We start from the raw sequence: 22,785 nt of genomic DNA on the forward strand, positions 1-22,785 counted from the left end.
AGTTCAGGCCCATAAGTCTTACCTCTTTCCTTCTGAAGGCGCTAGAGAAAATACTAGATGCACATATAAGAGACACAGCGCCTCCTGGCAGCTTGTCCAAATCGCAACATGCGTATACAAAAGGCAGATCCGTGGAGACTGCACTCCATTCATTGGTTTATAACATTGAAAAAGCTCTAGAATACAAGGAATATGCTCTGGGAGCATTCCTGGACATTTCGGGAGCATTCAATAATGTGTCTACGGAATCCATACTGCGAAGTATTGAGTCAATGGGTGTTGAGCCTGTCATACAAAGGTGGGTGAAAAACCTCTTGATGTCTAGAAAGATAAAAGCAGAATGGTGTGACGAAGGAAGTCTGTAGAGGTACTCCGCAAGGCGGAGTGCTATCTCCACTCTTATGGAAATTAGTGGTAAGCAACTTACTAAAACAGTTTGAAAACAAAGCTCCCAAGATAACAGCGTATGCGGATGACATCGCCATCTTAATAACGGGAAAATGTCTGTACACTGTCAGCAGTATAATGACCAGCACTCTCAGCACTGTCAATAACTGGGCAACACAAGCGGGACTGGGGCTCAATGCGGAAAAGACAGACCTTCTGGTGTTTACTGAAAGGTACAAAATACCTGCATGGAGGCCCCCTTCGCTAAATGGGACCGAGCTCCCGCTCAAGGACCGTACCAAATACCTAGGGGTAGTCTTGGACACCAAATTTCTGTGGAAGTACAATGTGGAAGAGAGAGTGAGGAAAGCCAGTAATGCTCTGTATGCATGCAGGAAGATGCTTGGCACTACCTGGGGGCTTTCTCCCACTCTCATGCACTGGTGCTACACAGCAATAGTGAGACCAATTCTGCTCTACGGGGTTCTGGTATGGTGGACGGGTACCAGAAAATCTACGTATCGGAAGCCGATGGAAAAGGTTCAGCGGCTTGCAGCGCTATGTATAACGGGGGCCCTAAGAACCACCCCAACGGCTGCTCTAGAACGAATATTAAACCTGCCACCTATAAATCTCTTTGCCGAAAGCTGCGCGGCGAAATCGGCGGGTCGACTGATGGCAATAGGTGAATTCACATACAGATCCTTCGGACACAGCTCGGTTGCTAAGAGCAGTCTGACAGGTATCGACTATCTGGTCCCATTCTACAACTGGGAAAGAGGTTTCATGGTAAACATGGAAAAGGATGGTTGGCGCAAGGGCACCGTAACTACACGCAACACCTTAAATATCTATACGGATGGCTCAAAAATGGATGAAGGAGTAGGTGCAGGAATATACTGTCCGGAATTAGGCATAAGACAACCGTTCAAACTGCCGAACCACTGCAGTATATTTCAAGCAGAGGTCTTTGCTATTGGGAAGGCAGCAGAGCTAGCCTCCAGCACACAAGGCCAATACTCTAAAATTAACATCTACGTAGACAGCCCAGCGGCAATCAAGGCAGTAACATCGTGTCGAATATCGGCCAAAAGTGTCCTGAGCAGCAGGGCAGCGGTGGTGAGGGTCGCCAGAAATATGAGGCTACACTTCTACTGGGTGCCAGGCCATAAAGGCATCAAGGGCAACGAAATCGTAGACGGGATTGCCAAGAGTGGTGTACAGCTGTCACCCGGAAACATGATCAACATCGCTAAACCCATGCACATTCTATACGATGACATAGACAGGTGCATGGCAAGAAGAATCATATCTCGATGGAAGGATCTGCCGGGGTGTAAAACTGCAAAAGTCATGTGCAAAGCGGTAGATCAAAAATATACAAGGTTCCTACTGGAGCTCGATAGAAAGAGCTGTAGGACTATGGTTGGCATTCTTACCGGTCACAGCCTTGTAGCGGCGCATGCCTATAAAATGGGGCTGTCAGATGGGGAGGAATGCAGAAAATGTCAAGAGCAGGGCACCAAGGAAACAGTGGAGCATCTCTTGTGCGTTTGTCCTGCGTTAGCGAGACAACGTTTTAGGTACTTAGGGGCCCCACAGTACGATAAGTTAGAGGAGATATCGTCAGTGAAGCCTCATAAACTATTAAAATTCACGACAGGTGCAGGCATCCTGAACGATGACTACTACTCAGGGAACACGTAAAGGCACTCCATTCTAGTGATGAGCGATATTGCTATTTTTTAATCACTGTGATTTCAGTGATTGCTACTTTTAAATCACTGTGATTTTTTATTGCTATTGCGATCACAACAAAAAAAAAACGAATTTATGAGAATTTGTACTCCAATTTCTTTTTAATTATTTACATTTACATTTTTATTAATTTTAACAATATCCAAAATTTACCTGCTTTTGTAATCACTATTAACTAATTAATACATTTTGGGTACATTTAACTGCTTTTGTAATCACCGTATCCAAAATTAACAAAATCACAACTAAAATTTCTACTGTGACCACTGAACAGTGATTGCTACTTTCGAACTGATATTGTTACTAAACAGTGATTGCTCCTTTCGAACTGATACTGGTACTGAACAGTGATTGCTACTTTCGAACTGATATTGTTACTGAACAGTGATTGCTACTTTTGGACTGATATTGTTACTAAACAGTGATTGCTCCTTTCGAGCTGATACTGGTACTGAACCGTGATTGTTACTTTCGAACTGATATTGTTACATGTTGCTACTTTCGAACTGATATTGTTACAGTGATCGAATTAGAATCACTGAACTGCTATTGCTACAGTGATCGAATTAGAATTATTGAACTGTTATTGATATAGTGATCGAATTAGAATTACTGAACTGCTATTGCTACTGTGATCGAATTAGAATTATTGAACTGTTATTGCTATAGTGATCGAATTAGAATTACTGAACACCTATATGTACTGTGATAGAACAAAAGCACTGAACTTCTCTATAGCTACTGTGATCGAACTCAAATTACTTAACTGCAATAGCGATTTTAAATCACTGATATTTACAAAAATTGATCACTGTTGCTATAAGCGATTTTTCAATCACAGTGAAAAAATCACCGGTAGTGAAATATCGCTCATCACTACTCCATTCTGGTATCGCAAAGGACCATAACTGGTCTATGCGTGGCCTACAGGCTGACCAGACTAACCTAACCTAACCTAACCTAATCTTATCTTATTTTTATTCTTTTCTTTGTTTTGATTAAATTTTTACACAATTTTCACTCAACAATCTTTTTTAAGACGCGTAACTTCTTTAAATTCAAAGAATAATAGTAAATCTTTAAATTAGATGACTTCGGTGAAAGTTATATCAAAATATGTGCTGTCTCTTTTTGGTATAAAAAAATTTGATTTGGCAAAATGTGAAAGATATTTCTTATTCATACCCATAAGCATTGACTATGATTTTATTATTTATTTGACCATCAATTGTGACAGTACTAAAATAATTCAGTCATTTCTTTCATACATATGCGATGCTATAATTAGCGTTATAAATCGTAGTTGTCTTCTTTCAACAATCACAATGACAGTTAATTGAACCATAAACTGACCGTCAGTACTGACTTAACAAATGTAAGTGTATTGGTTAACCCATTAGCAGTTTCTTGTAGGGAGCTAGCTATCTTCGATTTTCAAAGGGTAGAAGTGAAACCCATCCCTACAAGACGGAGCTAACTCGTACACCAATACACATGCAAAATTTTTCAGTTTTTACCAACACTTACACAATACCAACTTTTTGTAGTTAAGGGGCAATCTCGGTACGCAGTAAAAAATCCGATCATCCAAAGATTAATCTTAGAACGCTCCTTTGCGAGTAATGGATTACTCCACAATGCTCCGAGGCCCATGCATTTATTACTCCTTTTTAACATAGCATGTCCTTACGAGGGATCACTCCTTTTGAACTCCTAATGGAGGACAAACCGAGCATTCTTTAAGCTCTTTTTGACCTCTGAAACGAGAGCAGAGGGAGTAATCTTTTTTGTCTCCAAAAAGAGCAGAAATCCGACACATAAAAAACAGTGTTGTAAATTTTTAAAAATTTTTATTAATTTTTTTATTTTTAAGATATAAGATATATTAATTCACTTAACAAAATTAGTTATAATAATTCAAAATAATGTTAATAGTTGGTAAATGGTAATTTTAATATTTACGTTGAATTGAAAGTTGGAGTAGATTTTAGTGAATAGGTCTTTCGGTTTCGATTGTAAAGTTCCCACATGATGTAAAGTTTTCTTTAACGGATTCTGGAAAGTATGAAAAAAAATAAATAACATATATTAGTTACTTAAACGAAATATAAAAAAATCAGATCTTACCGAAAAACAGAAGTTTTTATTTTAAATTAGCTTTCATATCTGGAGGCTTTGATGGACCAATATAGTAGACTATTTTTTAATTTATTTTTGCACTAATCGTCTTGAGAATAAATATACACAAATTTTTTATAAATTATTACATATATTTATACTGTAATTTATCACTTTTTACCCGCATAACAATTTTATACAAATATTCGCGAAACTAGATTCACGTTGACGCGTCGATTGCAAAATTCAAACTAATTTAAATTGACAAAATACGCTTTTATAGAACATAAAAGAATTTCACAATAATTAACAGTTATGATCAGCCTTTACGCTTTATCCTATATTCTTATAAAGCTCATTTATTCCTCCATCAAAAAGCGAGGAAACAAACGATTTTTTTAAAAACTAACGAAAATGCCTTTATTGCTCACATTATGCTCGAAATGGATGAACAAATCATTACTCCTTCTTTACTCGATTTTGGTATTAATCCAAAGATTTTTTACTGGGTAGTTAGAATAGCAACTCATTAACACTAATTTTGAAATGTATAAGAGAGAGATACACGTACTATAATGAAACGTTAAAAATCGACGCCATGGCCGCCATTCATTTACAGAGCTCAAAAACAACTTTGAGGAGCCGAAGTTGTTCCTCTTGCTTCTGATTTGATTACACAGGAATTATTAAGGGGTTATATACAGTTAGACGGCCGAAAAAAAGTGAGTTTTCCAGAATTTTTTCTGAGAAAACTTTTTAATTTATTGATCCAAAAATTTATACACATATTATGGTATCTTTTAACTGTATTTTAAGACTTAGTACTAGTAAAAATATTAATTTGAAAAAGAGCTACAGCTGATCTCCAGGAGCTCCTCTCAAAAAAGACGTTTTGCGGTGACCACTATATCTCGGAACTGGATCATCCGAAATTAAAAAACCAAACAGATTTCGTTAAAATAATGTTAAATCTAGTAACTAATCGAAGGAATAAGCAAAATAAAATTTTTTGACAAAATGGCGGTTTAAAAAAAAAAAAATCGATTCTTCACCGAAATTTCGGCCTTAAATTGTTTATAAAAAAAAATATTTATCGGAGAGAAAAAATCTTCGATTAATTACTAAAAAATATATTTAAGAAGGTCGTGTTAAAATTTGAGACTAATCGGTCTAGCCGTTTTCGAGTAATGTTGGCCACCGACTTTAAAAACACCATTTTGAGAAAAACGCGTTTAAAGTTTCGACCTTGTACTGAAAAGCACTCTGAAACGCCTTTTCAAATTTTTCATTTGCTTGTAAATCTAGTAATTAATCGAAGGAATAATGCAAAATAAAATTTTTTGACAAAATGGCGGTTTTTCAAAAAAAAAAAATCGATTCTTCACCGAAATTTCGGCCTTAAATTGTTTATAAAAAAAAATATTTATCGGAGAGAAAAAATCTTCGATTAATTACTAAAAAATATATTTAAGAAGGTCGTGTTAAAATTTGAGACTAATCGGTCTAGCCGTTTTCGAGTAATGTTGGCCACCGACTTTAAAAACACCATTTTGAGAAAAACGCGTTTAAAGTTTCGACCTTGTACGGAAAGCACTCTGAAAACGCCTTTTCAAATTTTTCATTTGCTCGTAACTTTGAAAATATTCACCGGAACGATATGAAATTTTCTGTGTGTATTCTTAAATATATGTACATTAAGAAAATGAAATAAAAAAAATCGATTTTTTGAAAATTCTAACTGTATATAAGCTGAACTTCCAATTTATCAGTTTCAATATTATGATTGTTAATTCATAAATTTTAAACGTTCGCAATAGCACTAAATTTATTAATTTAAACGTAAAATATTGTCGAATTAGCTTGTATGTATGTATATACAAATGAATGTACAAATATGAGTAACAGTCGTAATAGTAGTGACATTTAATTTGTATTGTAGAATAAAACAAACAATCAATACTTAAAACTTTTGTAAAATATGTAAATTTTGTCAAAATATTAATAATAGCCACAAAAATGTTTGTAAGAATTAAAGTTTACTTTGTACTTAAATGCTAATATTTTAAAATTAATCTATAATAATTATTAATAACAAGTAAGGAAGGGCTAAGTTCGGTTGTGACTAGGGATGGCAATTTTTTTCTTTAGTCGATTAAATAATCAAATGATTAATTGCAAGATATAAAAAGTAATTGCAATTAATGTAATCGATTAATTCCAATGTTTTCACATAATACTAAATTGCATAAAGACCACCACCAAGTTTCAGCGCCGAATTTTGTATTATAATGTTCTATCACAGAGCCCCAGACATATCCTAAAAGAGAAAATGACCTATATTTGAAGTTAAGTAGCACAATGGTATTAAATTTTTCAAAATATGTACAGCAATCTTAAAGTAAAAGAATTGCCTCTTACTTGAAAGACTATGCTTTGCAAATTTGCGTAAAAATAAAACCAATAAAATATAGGAGACTATATTATTATTTCAGACATTCAAATTATGTTGGTATATACACAAAAACAAAAACGGAAATAAAATTAAAATATCGTATTAAAACTTCATTTGTCTTAGCATAAATGAAAATATATTCATTGAAGTCAAGAAAATTTATTCTCTGTTCAACCAAGTTTGAAGAAAAAGCAATTTCGATAAACGTTTTGTTGTCAAACGATTGCGTTTTTCGGTCGCAGTTTCACCCGCTTTTGAGAAAAGCCGCTCAGCTGGTACTGAGGTACCAAGTAGATGACAATACTTTTTTGAAAGTCCGTACAGTTTTGGGTAAATGGTTTTCATTTCTTCCCAAGCATCAATAGTGTTTCGAAGCTGAAGGGCTTTCATTAATTGGTTTGCTGCTGCAACTCGGCATTTCAATCATGGTGTCAGTGTCATCATCACTTAGGGAAACATTATCTTTACTCCTAGATTTCAGAGTCTAATTTGTACACATATATTTATATATAATTAGAAGAAATTTAAAATGTAATACCGATTGCTCCAACTTATCACCAATTTCCAGGCTACTGTTGCATGCTTTAATTTTAAATTCTGCAACATATTTGCTGTGTTATTAGAAAATTTTAAATTTTTGCAGCAAAGTTGACATTTAACGTAGTTATTGCTTATTTTATTAAAAAATGTCCACACTCCGCTTTTAACTGGCGCCATTTCTCTTCAAACGACTGAACGTAAAATGCGTTTGACTTAACTGTAAATGCAGTGTTACCAGACATTCATTTGTTGATATTAAACTACGTTGACATATGAGAATTTAACTATGTTTACACCGTTTCCAGTCATTAATGACTGATGCGACCAATTTCGACCCTTGTACGCTAACTTAGATGAACATAAAATGTATTAAATTTCAAAATGCTGTTTGCGATTATTTTGCAATTACTCGAGTAATAGTCGAGTAATTAAAAAAGGTGTTTCGATGCAATTAAATCGTAAATTGAATGAAAATAATCGAATAATTTAATCAAATGATTAATCGTTGCCATCCCTAGTTGAGACCCACATATGTATATGGTATAAAGTCCATTGAAAGTTGGAAACCTTATTATTATGTTGAAGCACCGAGATCCTCATGTTCGATATATGGAGCTTTGAAGACCTATGGTCCGATTTCGGCGATTTTTAGAAAGGGACTGCCAAACTATAAGTGCAGTATTTATGCAAAGTTCTGTTCCGATATTTCACTCGTGATTACTTTAAATATTGTAAACTATTCAGGTCGACTTCAAAGTTCTGGTAAATAGGAAGTAGGCGTGGTTGTGAACCGATCATTGGGATGCAAGGAAAATATTACGAACCAAATTTCATTGATATTGGTCGTGTAGTTTCGGAGATATGGTTTTTGACCCATAGGTGGGCGGAGCCACACCCACTTACAATTTTGTATACCAATTTGGGTGGAGCCCTTCTGCACCTTCTTTATAATGACAATTAAGGTTTCTGGTGTTTTCCCTTACTGAAAGCATTTTTAGTCGTTTTAAACATAACCATTGTATGTGAGGTGGGCTATGGGTGGGACTATATAAGGAAATGCCTGAACAAAAACGACTCCTGAAAATTTCGTTGATATAGCTTTAGTAGTTTACGAGATATGTACAAAAAACTTATTAGAGGGCGGGGCCATGCCCAATTTCCAAAAAAATTACATCCAAATATTGCCCCTTCCTAAAACAATCCTTTGTACCAAATCTTATTTTCATAGCTTTATTTATGGCTTAATTATGGCACTTTATGTGTTTTCGGTTTTCGCCATTTTGTGGGCGTGGCAGTGGTCCGATTTTGCTCATCTTCGAAAACAACCTTTCTATGGTGCCAAGAAACAAGTGATCCAAGTTTCATCAAGATATCTTAATTTTTATTCAAGTTACAGCTAGCACAGACGGACGGACGGACGGACGGACAGACAGACATCCGGATTTGAACTCCACTCTTCACCCTGATCACTTTGGTATTTATAACCCTATATCTAACTCGTTTAGATTATTTCTAAACGAAATAAAAGGTAACCGATAGCAAGCGGTGACCACATAAATGACCACTTCCTGTGACTAAGAGGTGACTATGGAAATGATGAAGTAAACAAACGAATTCAAATGGCTCTGCTAACCACAGACTGGGTTGTGACTTTCCAAAACATAAAAAAATTAGAGCAGAAAGACATATGCAGCATTTTGCGCTAAAATCAATGATATTGAGCGAGCAAGATAATCACACCGACGTGTTGTAAAAAAGGAGAAGTGGTAACCTTTTTCCTGATGCTAGAGCAAGAGTGGCCACAAAAATAATAGAAGCTTTTTTTACTGGTAACCACTGGACCATACCCTGCAAGTCAGGTATCGGCGAGTTCATCGGTAAAAAGCTGGGGAGCGGTACTAGCAGTTTCAATGAAAGTTTCTATGCGATTCTTAAGGGCGAATTGGCAAAAGTACCCGAAACTCTTGTGTACGTGTGATCGTGAGATTCATCATTTAGCAATGCATACATACCTCTTGCACAATTCGGGGAATAACCTATACCAAGGTCACGGATGAAAGACCCAAAACTCCACGTGCACTTTCAGTACTGCGACCCACTATACCCAATATTTTCAGTTAGTTCTACCAAATTATTAATTATTATTAATTATATTTCATAATGTAACGAAAAAGGTACCAGAACAAACTAGAATTGACAATCGAAATCGATAACATGATAGATGTATCTAGATGTATATAGCCATTAAAGTATGACTATAACAATCTAATGATCGAACTCAGAGTAGAGTTTCAGCGTGAACGACAGATTTTGGAAATCCGTTACAATATTCTAATATAGTCAAAGTCTGTCAAAGGTTTTTTTGATAACGACCAAATATTGGATGCATATAATGCATTGCTGTGAGACCAAAAACAAGAGCCAAAAAAAAATGTACGAAAAAATAAACATATTAATTTTTTCAATATTTTTCTTGTGAAAACACAACTAGGATCGTATAAATATTGACATAATATATATTGAACGTCTAGCGAAGTATTCATCCGCAACCCATCAATATTCAATATAGATCGCGATCCAAATATCACGATAAATATTGAATTTAATTATTTCTTAATTATTTCTTACGCTGTCGTTACACTGGAAAGAGCTTGCTTTCAAGTTGATCACACGAACTAATTTTCAAAATTGACATTAATTGAAAGCCATGACATAGGCTGCAAGCAACTTGATATTGTGACGAACATGTATGCTAGAATAAACTAGAATCAACAACGAAATCGATAACTTGCCAGATTTATCCAGACATCGATATTCGTAGTTGCCAGAATGTTCGAATGACGATAACTTGCTAACAATCGGGCAACACATAGTTCTAATTAGAGAGTTGCCGAGTAAAGTGCAAGAAATTAGAAGTAAGAAGTTGTAAACTTGTACAACGAGTAATAAAGTGTTAAGTTTGTTAAATTAGAAATAAAGATTTAACAGTGTCTGCAGTGTCCCAGATGTCATCGGAGATGAAATCCCAGTTTGAAGCGCAGGAGACACGCTTAACAACAAAGTTGTCCCAACAAAAAAAGGACACAAAGTGACAACGAAGGGAATTTGTACAGCTCAGGAAAAGATAGAGGCAGTAAAGGATTGGCCCAGACCTAAAAATTTACAAGAATTGCGGAGTTTAGTTGGACTATGTACCTATTACCGACGATTCGTTCCAAATTTCGCCAGCGTGGCTAGTATCCTCCATGAACTCACGAAGAAGAACAAAGTCTTTAAATTGAATGAGGAACAGGAATTGGCGTTCCAAACTCTGAAGGAGAGATTATGTATTGCGCCAATGTTAGCATATCCAGTTCCAGGCTCAACGTTCATCTTGGACACAGATGCTAGTGGCTATGCAATAGGAGGCGTTCTATCACAAGTGATTGACGGGAATGAGAAAGTGGTCGCGTATTATAGCCAGACGATAAATAAGCCAGAGAAGAATTATTGCGTAACGCGAAGAGAATTACTGGCATTGGTGAAGTGCATCAAACATTTCCATAAGTACCTTTATGGACAGCGATTTCGAGTAAGGACAGATCACGCAGCATTGAAATGGCTTCTGCAATTCAAGAATCCAGAAGGACAGTTGGCACGGTGGATTGAGAGACTCCAAAGTTATGACTTCTCTATAGATCATCGCAAAGGTAGTCATGGTAGTCATGGGAATGCGGACGCGATGTCCCGTCGTCCTTGTAATTTAGAATGTAGACATTGTTCCAGAGCTGAAGCTAATGAAGACATTATAGATGTCCGATTAATGACAATAACTTCCACAGAAGGCTTGGATCCTAAGGAATTACGAAAATGTCAGCAAAAAGATCCAGATTTGGAACTGTGGAACAGTGGAACAGTTTAAAGTTGGTATCTGGCTGCTTGCATCGAGTATGGGAAAGAGAAGATGGACAAAGTTCCCGAGCTCTTATAATCGTTTCGAAAGTAAGAATTCCTGATGTTCTCAAGGAGATGCATAACGGCCCAAGTGGAGGGCACATGGGAATCACAAAAGCCTTGGAAAAACTAAAGCAAAGATTTTATTGGGTTGGTTGTCGGCAATCAGTCACGGAGTGGATTGCTAATTGTGCTGAGTGTATTACACCAAAGGGCCGAAATCCAGGAGTCACGGCCAGATGAAGCAGCACAATTCGGGTGCCCCATTTGAACGAATTGCCATGGATGTAGCCGGTCCGTTTCCCACCAGCAAATTAGGAAACAAATATGTTTTGGTGGTTATGGATTACTTCAGCAAATGGCCAGAAGTATACCCAATTCCTAATCAAGAAGCTGAAACAGTAGCGAATGTATTCATCAATAATTGGGAATGGTGTTCCAATAGAATTACATTCTGACCAAGGAAGGAATTTCGAATCAGCTCTAATCCAGGAAATGTGCCTCAAATTGGGTCTACAGAAAACTCGTACAATAGCCTTACATCCACAGTCCGAAGGTATGGTAGAACGTTTCAATCGAACTTTGGAAGAACATCTAACGAAAGTGGTAGACAAGTATCAAAAGGATTGGGATACCCATATAGCTTTGTTCCTGATGGCTTATCGGTCTGCTCTACATGAAACAACGGGGCAGACTCCAGCAAAGGTAATCTTTGGTCATCATCTTCGGTCCGGTTCTAGCATCAGGAAAAAGGTTAACCCTCCTCCTCTTTTACAACACGTCGCACATAGGTTTCTGCTAGTGCATACTGCGGCTAAAAATATAAGGAGTTTTCGCAGGACAATGACATTTGGTACATCATTGTTTTGGATTCCAATTAAGAAAAAAATGAAAAAATCAAAATCACGCTCCCTATTTTACGCCCACCTCCCATATAAGGTGAAACTTAATTTTTGACCTACAGCACTGATTTTTGGTACATAGCATTTTTATGACATTATATATATTGGTTTTAAATTTCAATAATATCCGCCCACTTTTACGCCCACCTCCCATATAAGGTGAACCTTAATTTTTGACCTACAGCACTGATTTTTGGTACATAGCATTTTTATGACATTATATATGTTGGTGTTAAATTTCAATAATATCCGCCCACCTCCCATACAATTAAATTCTCTTCTATCAAGTCTCTTTTAGCAACTTTTTTACATCTTCGCGACATTCTAATTTTTTATACTCTCGCAACAAATGTTGCTAAAGAGAGTATTATAGTTTTGTTCACATAACGGTTGTTTGTAACACCCAAAACTAAAGGAGTTAGATATTGGGTTATATATACCAAAGTGATCAGGGTGAAGAGTGGAATTCAAATCCGAATGTCTGTCTGTCCGTCCGTCCGTCCGTCTGTACAAGCTGTAACTTGAGTAAAAATTAAGATATTTTGATGAAACTTGGCACACTTATTTCTTGGCACCATAGGAAGGTTGCTTTCGAAAATGAGCAAAATCGGACCACTGCCACGCCCACAAAATGGCGAAAACCGAAAACACATAAAGTGCCATAAGGAAGGGGCATATTTGGATGTAATTTTTTTGGGGAAGTGGGCGTGGCCCCGCCCCCTACTAAGTTTTTTGTACATATCTCGCAAACCAATAGAGCTATATAAACCAAGCTTTCTGCAGTCCTTTTTTTTAGCCATCTCCTAATACAATCCAAAAATGATTATGGGTCAAAAACCATATCCCAGGAACTACTCGACCGATTTCAATGAAACTTGGTTTGTAATAGGTTTCTTACATCCGAATGATATAATATGAAAATAGGCCAAATCGCTTCACAATTACGCCTACTTCCTATATACCAGAACTTTGAAGACAATCTGAATCGTTTACTTTACAATATATAAAGTAAGCACTAGTGAAGATATCTAAAAATCGCCGAAATCGGACCTTAGGTTTTCAAGGCCCCATATATCGAACATGAGGACCTCGGTGCTTCTAATTTAATATTAGGATTTCCAACTTTCAATGGACTTTATACAATATATATGACGAATATGTGGGTCAAATTGTGTATTATATAATATAAATAAAGTTAAATAAATAAATTGCGAGAGTATAAAATGTTCGGTTACACCCGAACTTAGCCCTTCCTTACTTGTTTAATTGTATTTTAGTACGAAAAATGTTTATGTACGGATCCGAAGACATTAATAAGTGATACATCACATCTTCGTTAGTGGATATGAGTCCAACTCTTCTGGAATGATACATCCTATAGTTCCTGTAATCCTTGTTGCGTGCTACTTGTGCTTCCTCAGATAACATTCTTATGAAAAAACATTACAACTTGCATAAATTAAGATATAAAATTAAAAAAGGTTAACGGAAACTCACCTATTGGTAAAATAGCCTCTGAAATAATTTTGCTGCCATGAATTAAAACTTTGTGAACAGTTATGGGCATATAATACCAGCCATAAAGGTCAACATACAGTTTGGCGGTATCCAAACAATATCTATAGAATTTGTCTGTATCAATCGACTTCCTGCAATTGATTGTGGTCAATATAATTTTAAAGCGATAAACCAGTTCTTCGTTTACTCCAGTTGCATCAGATGTTAGAGCAGGATTTTCAAAAAATCGTCTAGACATATTCCCGTCATTTGTTGTGCTCATTCCTTGTTTCACTACGTCTACATTGATACCCAGTATTTGTTTCAGATTGTCTTGAATAGCTGCTTTATTTGCTTCCATCTCTAGCTTTACGTCCTTTGTAATTCCCCACTTTCTAAAAGTAAGACGGTACGCAATGTGCAAAATGCACTCCATAAATTTTATACGAGCATGAAGTGGAGAAATACCGAAACGTTTATAAAGTACGCTATATATTGCATACTTTTGGGCGGTAACTTGCCATTTTAGAGTATCTCATTGTTTTTTTCAAGGGGGGCAATTTGGGGCAGCTGAATTTTTTTTTTAGCTGAGACTTCAGGCTTTAATTCGGTATATGTATGTCGACAGCGGTAGACAGCGCTAAAAAGATGCACCACTTTGAATTTGAAGAACATTGAAATTTTGACGTCCAAATTATGTTGTTCCACAAAATTTTTTATGCATTATTTTTTTAAATGGATTTTGATGCAAATTTTTTCTTTGATACATATTATAAATGAAAAATAATAATAAAGTTGAATGTCAATAGTTGTTTTATTGTATCAATGTGACTGATGTGACTTTTGAGTAAATTTTTTGCTAATTTTGATGTTCTCCACATTCACCAACTTTGCAGATAGATGCAGATAGAATCCTAATACTTTGGGAAAATAATGTATAGATAGTTGGTAACAAACTGTGAAATTTTCATTGAAATCAGACAACATGCCATTTTTGAATTTCAGCCACGGAAATCCCTATGTGCGTCTTGCTCGCTTGGAAAGCCCCAAGTCACTCTGAGGTTAGCAGAGCCATTTGAAGTCGTTTATTTGCTTCATCATTTCCATGGCCATCATCACAGGAAGTGGTCATTGGTATGTTCACCACCTCGTTACTAATATTTGGTTCAATAGTCACCTCGTTCATCTACCAGTTACCTTTTATTTTGTTTAGATTTATGTTTTTTGTTTTAATTTTTTTATTTTTATTTATTTAATTGTATGAGGCATTTACATTTATAAATTACTATGGTATTTTACATTATCTATACTAATATTATAAAGAGGAAATGTTTGTTTTTTTGTTTGTTTGTGTCGAATAGGCTCCGAAACTACTGAACCGATTTGAAAAATTCTTTCACCGTTGGAAAGCTATACTATCCCTGAGTGACATAGGCTATATTTAGTTTAAAAAAAAAAAATAGGGTTCCTTACCAAAACTCCGATAATGTAAAAAAATACCAAAAAAGTTTCTTTAATCGCGAATGCTGCGAAAACGATTGAAGATATAACAAAGTGATGTACTACAATTTTGTAGAACTTATCATTATATCTCTAACTATTTTAGTTTTGTCACAATAAGCGATTTTATATAAAAAAATTAATTAAAATACCACTACTTGAAAAGGCTCTTTATTTATACCTTAGTATTAATCCTTATCGAAATAAATGATTTATTATTTAAGATCGCTTCAAAACCTTTATATAACTTTTTGAATTATTAGATTCTGACATACCATTCAAAAGATATCACGAGTTAAAAATTTTGATATTTTTGAATGGTCCTGTGCGGAATTAAAAATAATTGTAGCTTGATAATAATATGATATAAAAATGCATTGCTGTTCGTTTGTGCCGCAAAAAAACGAGAACGGCCAAACCGATCTGGCTAATTTTAGTCTTGAAATATTCGTGGAAGGCCAGAAAAAGATTAGAAAGTGAGTAAATATGAAAAAATTTCGAGGAAGATAATAATAAGAGAATTTTATTCGAGTTGACAAGAAAAATATAAAAGAGAAAACAAAAAATTATAATTTGAAGGTTGTCATTGTTGCTTTGTTAAAATATTTTTGTTATTGTTCAATTGTATAAGGTTGTGTCGATAGCCCAAAACAATTTGTAACAAATAAGGAAAGGCTAAGTTCGGGTCCAACCGAACATTTTATACTCTCGCAATTTATTGATGTAATTTTATTAAGATAACACACAATTTTACCTATATATTCGACATAAAGTATAATAGAAAATCATCATATATAGTATATGAGGGCTGATGTAATTCCAGAACCAATTTCACTCATTTTCACCACCAAGGTTAACGGGAATAGGGGCGACTTGGCACCTGTTAGTAGGCAAACATACGGCACATTCGGCCTTGAAATTACTCCTAAATTTGTGGCGACACATAAAGTATCGCCAATTAACAACTAACATATGAGTGTTTTTGCAACAATACCAAATTGCGATTGTAGAAGCAGTTGGCAGTTGACACCTCGATGGATTAATAGCATTTCCAACAGATTTCTTTCACTTCATTGACTCGAAAGAGAAGTTTTCCTGACATGAAACCTCAATATGATAACCATAAATGACTGATTGAATGACCTATATTGGTGGTAAAAAAAATATCGATGATCTTAACGCGACAATTTAGAATTTCGGTCCAAGAGAGAGAGAGACGTAGTCAATTATCCCAAACTATTTAAAATTGCCTGTACTTTGCAATTAAAAGTAGTGTGAGTTGTAATAATGCTGCGTAACATAAATATACCTCGAGTAATCCATATCGTCGCCGAAGCCAAGATTTGACCAACTTAATTTAATGTATACCTTAGCCACAAAAACGTGTGGCCGGGTCTGCTAGTTAATAAATATTATAGATTAATTTTTAAATATTAGCATTTCAGTATGAAGTAAACTTTAATTTTAACAAACAATTTTGTGGCTATCATTTATACATTGACAAAATTTACATATTTTACATATTAAGTTACTAATAGCTGCCATCGATTGGTCACTTCTCTGCTCGCTATATTTGGGCGCTGCTCGCCTGTCAAAAATTTTACATTTGAAAGCAACAACAAAGTTATCTAGTTGAATTCGTGCAGGAGAGTATGCGAATTAATGCTCTTGGTATGCGACTAATCGATTAACTAAATTAACCGAATAGGGCATTATTCGAATAATAATATTCGGTTTGCACTATTCGTCGTCAGTCTCGATTATTCGATTAACCGCTCATTTCCGACTATTCAGTTAACCGTTCGTTGTCGACTATTCGAATAGTGTAAGTTCATTCAATTTCCATTTTTATTGAAAAAAGTGAAATACAGGAAAAATGAGCACAACTGACATTTTCACAAGTAAAAACAAACAAAAATCAAAGGTTGTTTGGATTTCAAACAATTTTCATTTATTCGAATAGTGACAGTCTAACTATTCGAATAACCGCAGTAGAACGACTATTCGAATAGTCGTAACATTGCGACTAATCGAATAGTACTAACCGGTTAATATTCGTACGAACGGTTACAAACCGGATATTCGAATAATCGGTTTTCAGGTTAATCGAATAATTTTAAGAGCCCTAATGCGAATACCTCATTAAAAATTCTATCGCCGCTTGCTGAGTGCTACCAAGTTTTGTTTTACACATTTTAGAACCATTTTACTATTCTGAACGGCTCAAAGGACAAATTACTGTCAAAATAATAAAAACTGTTATACACAAATGAGGCGAAGATAAATCGTAATTATTTTTGTATTGAATTTATTGAATAAAAAACTTTAATAAAAATTAAATTTGTTGCAGAAAATTCGATTTCAGTGCTGCCAGTTCGTATGAAAATTTGGAAAGTTTGTTCGATTGGCTTGTCTATAGCAGTTTGCCAATCGATGACAGCTAATGATTATTAAATTTTTGAAGTTATACTTCTTATACGAGTTCGGAAAAGTTGCGATAATTGTTGCGCAACAGCAACATTATGCATAAACATACATATGTACATGTTTATATGTCATTGAACAAACACACAAACTTACATTTGTATATGCGTGCACGTAAGTTTGTCAACCACCAAAAATCAAAAGCAATGTTCTACAAAAACAACAAGCGCCAAAAATTTATGTCGATATGTTTGCATGCTCATACATATTTACGACAAGCCGATTTTCTACCAACAACGCAATGTAGCGTCGCGCAGGCGGCCATCAATTTTTCGACACATCGAGCTTTATAGAGTCGTTTTAAGTGATCCCTCCGTAATTATAAATGCTCAAAATATGTATTGGATAGTATTGACTTACTATTAGCAAATATAAATAATTAAATATATTTAAATATTCTACTAATATATGATGCCAAATATTAATGAACTACAATTGATTTTAGTAAGAATCAAGACATAAAACAATCCATAATAATATGAGTTGATTATAAGTCTGTGGCAAAAAAAAATTACTATTTGCGGTCATTCGTTGTCCGTGGCTACGAAGATTTTACAAGAAATGTACTACAAGTGCACATATTTACACACATATGCATGTAAACAAATTTGCGAACATTATGCGTATGGTTCTTTTGATTTTTTTCTTTTTTCTTTCGTTTCTGTTTCATTTCTGCGAATTCTCAACTAGTTTATGTGACTTTTGGTTGAAATTCTCTGCATTTGCCGTTGAAAAGTTAAGACTATGCTTCACAGGATCATTTCTTGTAGTCAGTCTTCATGTACTTTCTTTGCAAATCGAAAGTATTACTTTTCGTTGGTGACATATTCACATGGGTATGTATTACATATTCACATGTCATGTGTTTGTATTTAATTTCAATAAAATAAAATTTTTCAAATTTCTTAAGGTTGTGGGCTCGAGCCTCACCCGGGGCAGTAAATTTTTTATTTCAATAAAATTAAATTTTTTTGAAGTTATACGACTTCGGAAAAATGTGTACGCATATGTATGATTGAAATATGAACATATTCGCATGTGTATGTATAAACATACTCACATGTGTATGTAGAAGCTGAACCAAACTGGCTGACCTCAGAGAGAAATTTTCATTAGAAATGATCAATGGAAGAAATGATCCAACGTCGATCCTACGGAGATACGACTATTGATACGGTATTCGCGAGAAATATAGATAAAATAGATGTAAGACATTTCATATCGTATTTTAGTTATCATAATCCAATTGTAAATATTATAGATATCAATCCGTCAAAGCTCACCGTATTTTGAGTTCAACATGTTCGATATCTGGGGCCTTGAAAAATTATGGTCCGTTTTCGACAATTTTTTCACAAGTGAAGCCAGAGATGATATGCACTATTTGTGTAAAGTTTTATTCCGCTATCTTCATTGGTTCCTTATGTATACTTGATAAAGTGAAGGAATCAGATGGAATTCAAAATTGAGTTATAAGGAAAGTAGTCGTGGTTGTGAACCGCTTTTGCCCATTTTTTGTCCGTGTTATCATGGTGTCAAGAAAATATTATATACCGAATTTCATTCGAATCGGTAGAGTAGTTCCTGAGATATGGTTTTTGACCCATAAGTGGACGATACCACGCCCATTTTCCATTTCGTAAAAAAATCTGAGTACAGCTCCCTTCTGCTATTTCTTCTGAAAAATTTAGTGTTTCTGACGTTTTTCGTTAGTTAGTTAACCCACTTTTAGTAATTTTCAACCTAAACTTTGTATGAGAAGTGGGCGTGGTTATTATCCGATTTCAACTATTTTCATGGTGTGTGGTGGGGTACGTAAAAGAACCGACTTCAGAAAGTTTGGTTTATATAGTTTTATTGGTTTGCGAAATATATACAAATAGCAGATTTGGAGGCGGGGCCACGCCCACTTCACCAAAAAAATTACATCCAAATATGCCCCCTCCTAGTGCGATCCTTTATTCCAAATTTTATATCTTCATTTATAGCTTAGTTATGACACTTTATGTGTTTTTGGTTTTCGCCATTTTGTGGGCGTGGCAATAGTCCGATTCCGCCCATTTTCCAACTTAACCTTCTTTTGGTGCCAAGTTTCGTCAAGATATCTTAATTTTTACTCAAAATACAGCTTGCACAGACGGACAGACGGACAGACGGACGGACGGACAGACATCCGTATTTCAAATCTACTCGTCACCCTGATCACTTTGGTATATATGACTATATATCTAACTCTTTTAGTTTTAGGTGTTACAAACAACCGTTATGTGAACAAAACTATAATACTCTCTTTAGCAACTTTTGTTGCGAGAGTATAAAAAGATAAAAGTAACCTTTATATGAAAGAATATTCTAACAAAAGATTTTATGTTATAGTATATACATATGTACATATGTAAAGTTGGATATTATTAATTCACCCATCTGCCTCCAGTGGCATAATCCTTGTTCTGTTTTGGTTTTGCACGTTTGAGTTTGCATGTACGCACCAGACGTGCGTTGCAGCTCGATTTGCCTTCCAAGAACCATTTTCTGCAATTTTATTCATTTAAAATACTCTGCAGCACTCAGTCCAACATAGTATCGATCTGTAAAAAGAAAATGTACTATAAATATAAAATAATATCAGTAACAAATTATTAATACGCACTTACATCCACTCACCTCAAATTTTCTTTTCAAATGAGTGGCGGCGATGTTTGAACGGTTCATTGCACGTACGTGCATCTTTTTCTTATTCTTCTTGATTGGCGTAGACACCGCTTACGCGGTTATAGCCGAGTCCACAACAGCGCGCCACGCATCTCTCCTTCTGGCAGTTTGGCGCCAATTGGTAATACCAAGTGAAGATAGGTCCTTCTCCACCTGGTCCTTCCATCGGAGTGGAGGCCTCCCTCTTCCTCGGCTTCCACCAGCGGGTACTGCACTTTCGTCCATTCGAACAAAATGACCTAGCCAGCGTAGCCGCTGTCTTTTTATTCGTTGGACTACGTCTATGTCGTCGAATAACACATACAGCTCATCATTCCATCGTCTGCGGTATTCGCCGTTCCAATGTCTAAGGGACCATAAATCTTCCGAAAAACCTTTCTCTTAAAAACTCCTAGTGCCGTCTCATCGTATGTTGATACCGTCCACGATTCTGCACCATAAAGTAGGACGGGACACCATAAAGTAGGAGGGACTTGTAGAGTTTAGTTTTTGTTCGTCGAGAGAGGACTTTACTTTTCAATTGCCTATTCAGTCCATAGTAGCACCTGTTGGCAAGAGTGATTCTGCGTTGGATTTTAAGTCTGACATTATTATCGGTGTTGATGCTGGTACCTAGGTATTCGAAATTATCTACAACTTCAAAGTTATGACTGTCAACAGTGACGTGGAAGCCAAGACGCGAATGCACTGACTGTTTGTTTGATGACAGGAGATACTTCGTCTTGTCCTTGTTCACCACCAGACGGCGCGGGTGTTGTTTCCAATGATATCGATATCATCGGCGTACGCCAGTAGCTGTACACTCTTATAAAAAATTGTATCTTCTCTGTTTAGCTCTGCGGCTCGAACTATTTTTTCCAGCATCAGGTTAAAGAAGTCACACGATTGCGAGTCACCTTGTCTGAAACCTCGTATGGTATCGAACGGCTCGGAGATGTCCTTCCCGATCCTAACGGAGCTTTTGTTGTTGCTCAACGTCAGCTTGCACAGCCGTATTAGTTTTGCGGGGATATCAAATTCAGACATCGCGGCATAAAGGCAGCTCCTATTCGTGCTGTCGAAAGCAGCTTTAAAGTCGACAAACAGATGGTGTGTGTTGATCCTCTTTTCACGGGTCTTCTCCAAGATTTGGCGCATGGTGAATATCTGTCAGTTGTTGATTATCCTGGTCTAAAGCCACACTGATAAGGTCCAATCAGTTTGTTGACGGTGGGCTTTAGTCTTTCACACAGTACGCTCGATAGAACCTTATAAGCGATGTTAAGGAGGCTTATCCCACGGTAGTTGGCGCAGATTGTGGGGTCTCCCTTTTTGTGGATTGGGCAGAGTACACTGAGATTCCAAACGTCGGGCATGCTTTCTTCCGACTATATTCCGCAAAGAAGCTGATGCATGCACCTTATCAGCTCTTCGCCGCCATATTTGAATAGCTCGGTCGGCAGTCCAGCGGCCCCAGCCGCCTTGTTGCTCCTGGTGTTGTACTTTCACTGCCATTCAGCAGGCTGGAGAAGTGTTCCCTCCACAAACACAGTATACTCTGGTCATCAACCACTAGATCACCTTTGGGGGTCCTACAGGAGTGTGCTCCGGTCTTGAAACCTTCAATTAGTCGCCGGATCTTTTCGTAAAATTTTCGAGCATTACCCCAGTCGGCCAGCTTGTCAAGCTCTTCATACTCACGTATTTTGGCCTCTTTCTTTTTTTGTCTGCAAATGCGTCTCGCTTCCCTCTTCAGCTCTCGGTATCTTTCCCATCCCGCTCGTGTTGCGGTCGATCACAACATTGCGAGGTAGGCAGTCTGTTTTCTCTCCACTGCGAGACGACAATCTTCATCATACCAGCTGCTTTTTTTGCTTTTCCGAAAGCCAATGGTTTCGAGTCGATGTTGGGACTACGAAGCGTACGCACATCAAAAACACTGGAGACATGTCGTCCATCTATTACAACATGATCGATCTGGTTGCGAGTGATTCGATCCGAGGTAAGCCAAGTAGCTTGATGGATTTTCTTATACTGGAATCTAGTACTACAGACGACCATATTTCGGGCCCCGACGATGTCGATCAGCCTCAGACCGTTTGGTGCTGTTTCGTCATTCAGACTGAATTTTCCGACTGTTGTGCCAAAGATACCTTCTTTACCCACCCTAGCGTTGAAATCGCCAAGCACGATTTTGACATCGTGGCGGGGGGAGCGCTCATAGGTACGTTCTAGGCGCTCATAGAAGGTATCTTTGATCACTTCGTCCTTCTCTTCCGTCGAGGCGTGGGCGCAAATCAGCGATATGTTGAAGAACCTCGCTTTGAAGGGGATTGTGGCTAGACGTTCATCCACCGGAGTGAATGCCAGGGCTCGACGACGGAGTCTTTCTCCCACCACGAATCCCACACCGAATTTGCGCTCCTCTATAAGGCCGCTGTAGTAGATATCACAAGGACCCACCTTCTTATGTCCTTATAACATCAAAATTGTGACTTTCATTTATTTATTATTAATTTACAG

At 36.5% G+C, this 22,785-nt stretch overlaps 1 protein-coding gene and 1 long non-coding RNA gene across 7 annotated transcripts in view; one reads left to right on the forward strand and one right to left on the reverse strand.

Annotated features, from left to right (window-relative positions):
* Nucleotides 1-22,785, forward strand: part of LOC105219909 (cyclic GMP-AMP synthase-like receptor) — a 100,574-nt gene that overhangs the window by 9,808 nt on the left and 67,981 nt on the right. The window contains exon 3 of one of the 6 annotated variants that reach the window (XM_054234250.1): nt 14,593-22,774. The exons of the other annotated variants lie outside the window; for them this stretch is intronic. The gene's annotated coding sequence lies outside the window, so the exon portion shown is untranslated. Of the gene's footprint in view, nt 1-14,592; nt 22,775-22,785 lie in introns of those variants that run through there. 6 annotated transcript variants of the gene reach the window in all.
* Nucleotides 9,616-14,377, reverse strand: LOC128922721 (uncharacterized). Its single transcript, XR_008471911.1, has 3 exons — nt 13,796-14,377; nt 13,588-13,739; nt 9,616-13,519 (listed from the first exon to the last, which is right to left on the reverse strand). It is a non-coding gene; the product is annotated as an uncharacterized LOC128922721 (long non-coding RNA).

Source organism: Zeugodacus cucurbitae, chromosome 6, assembly GCF_028554725.1.
Source record: "Zeugodacus cucurbitae isolate PBARC_wt_2022May chromosome 6, idZeuCucr1.2, whole genome shotgun sequence".
Taxonomy (NCBI): Eukaryota; Metazoa; Arthropoda; class Insecta; order Diptera; family Tephritidae; genus Zeugodacus; species Zeugodacus cucurbitae.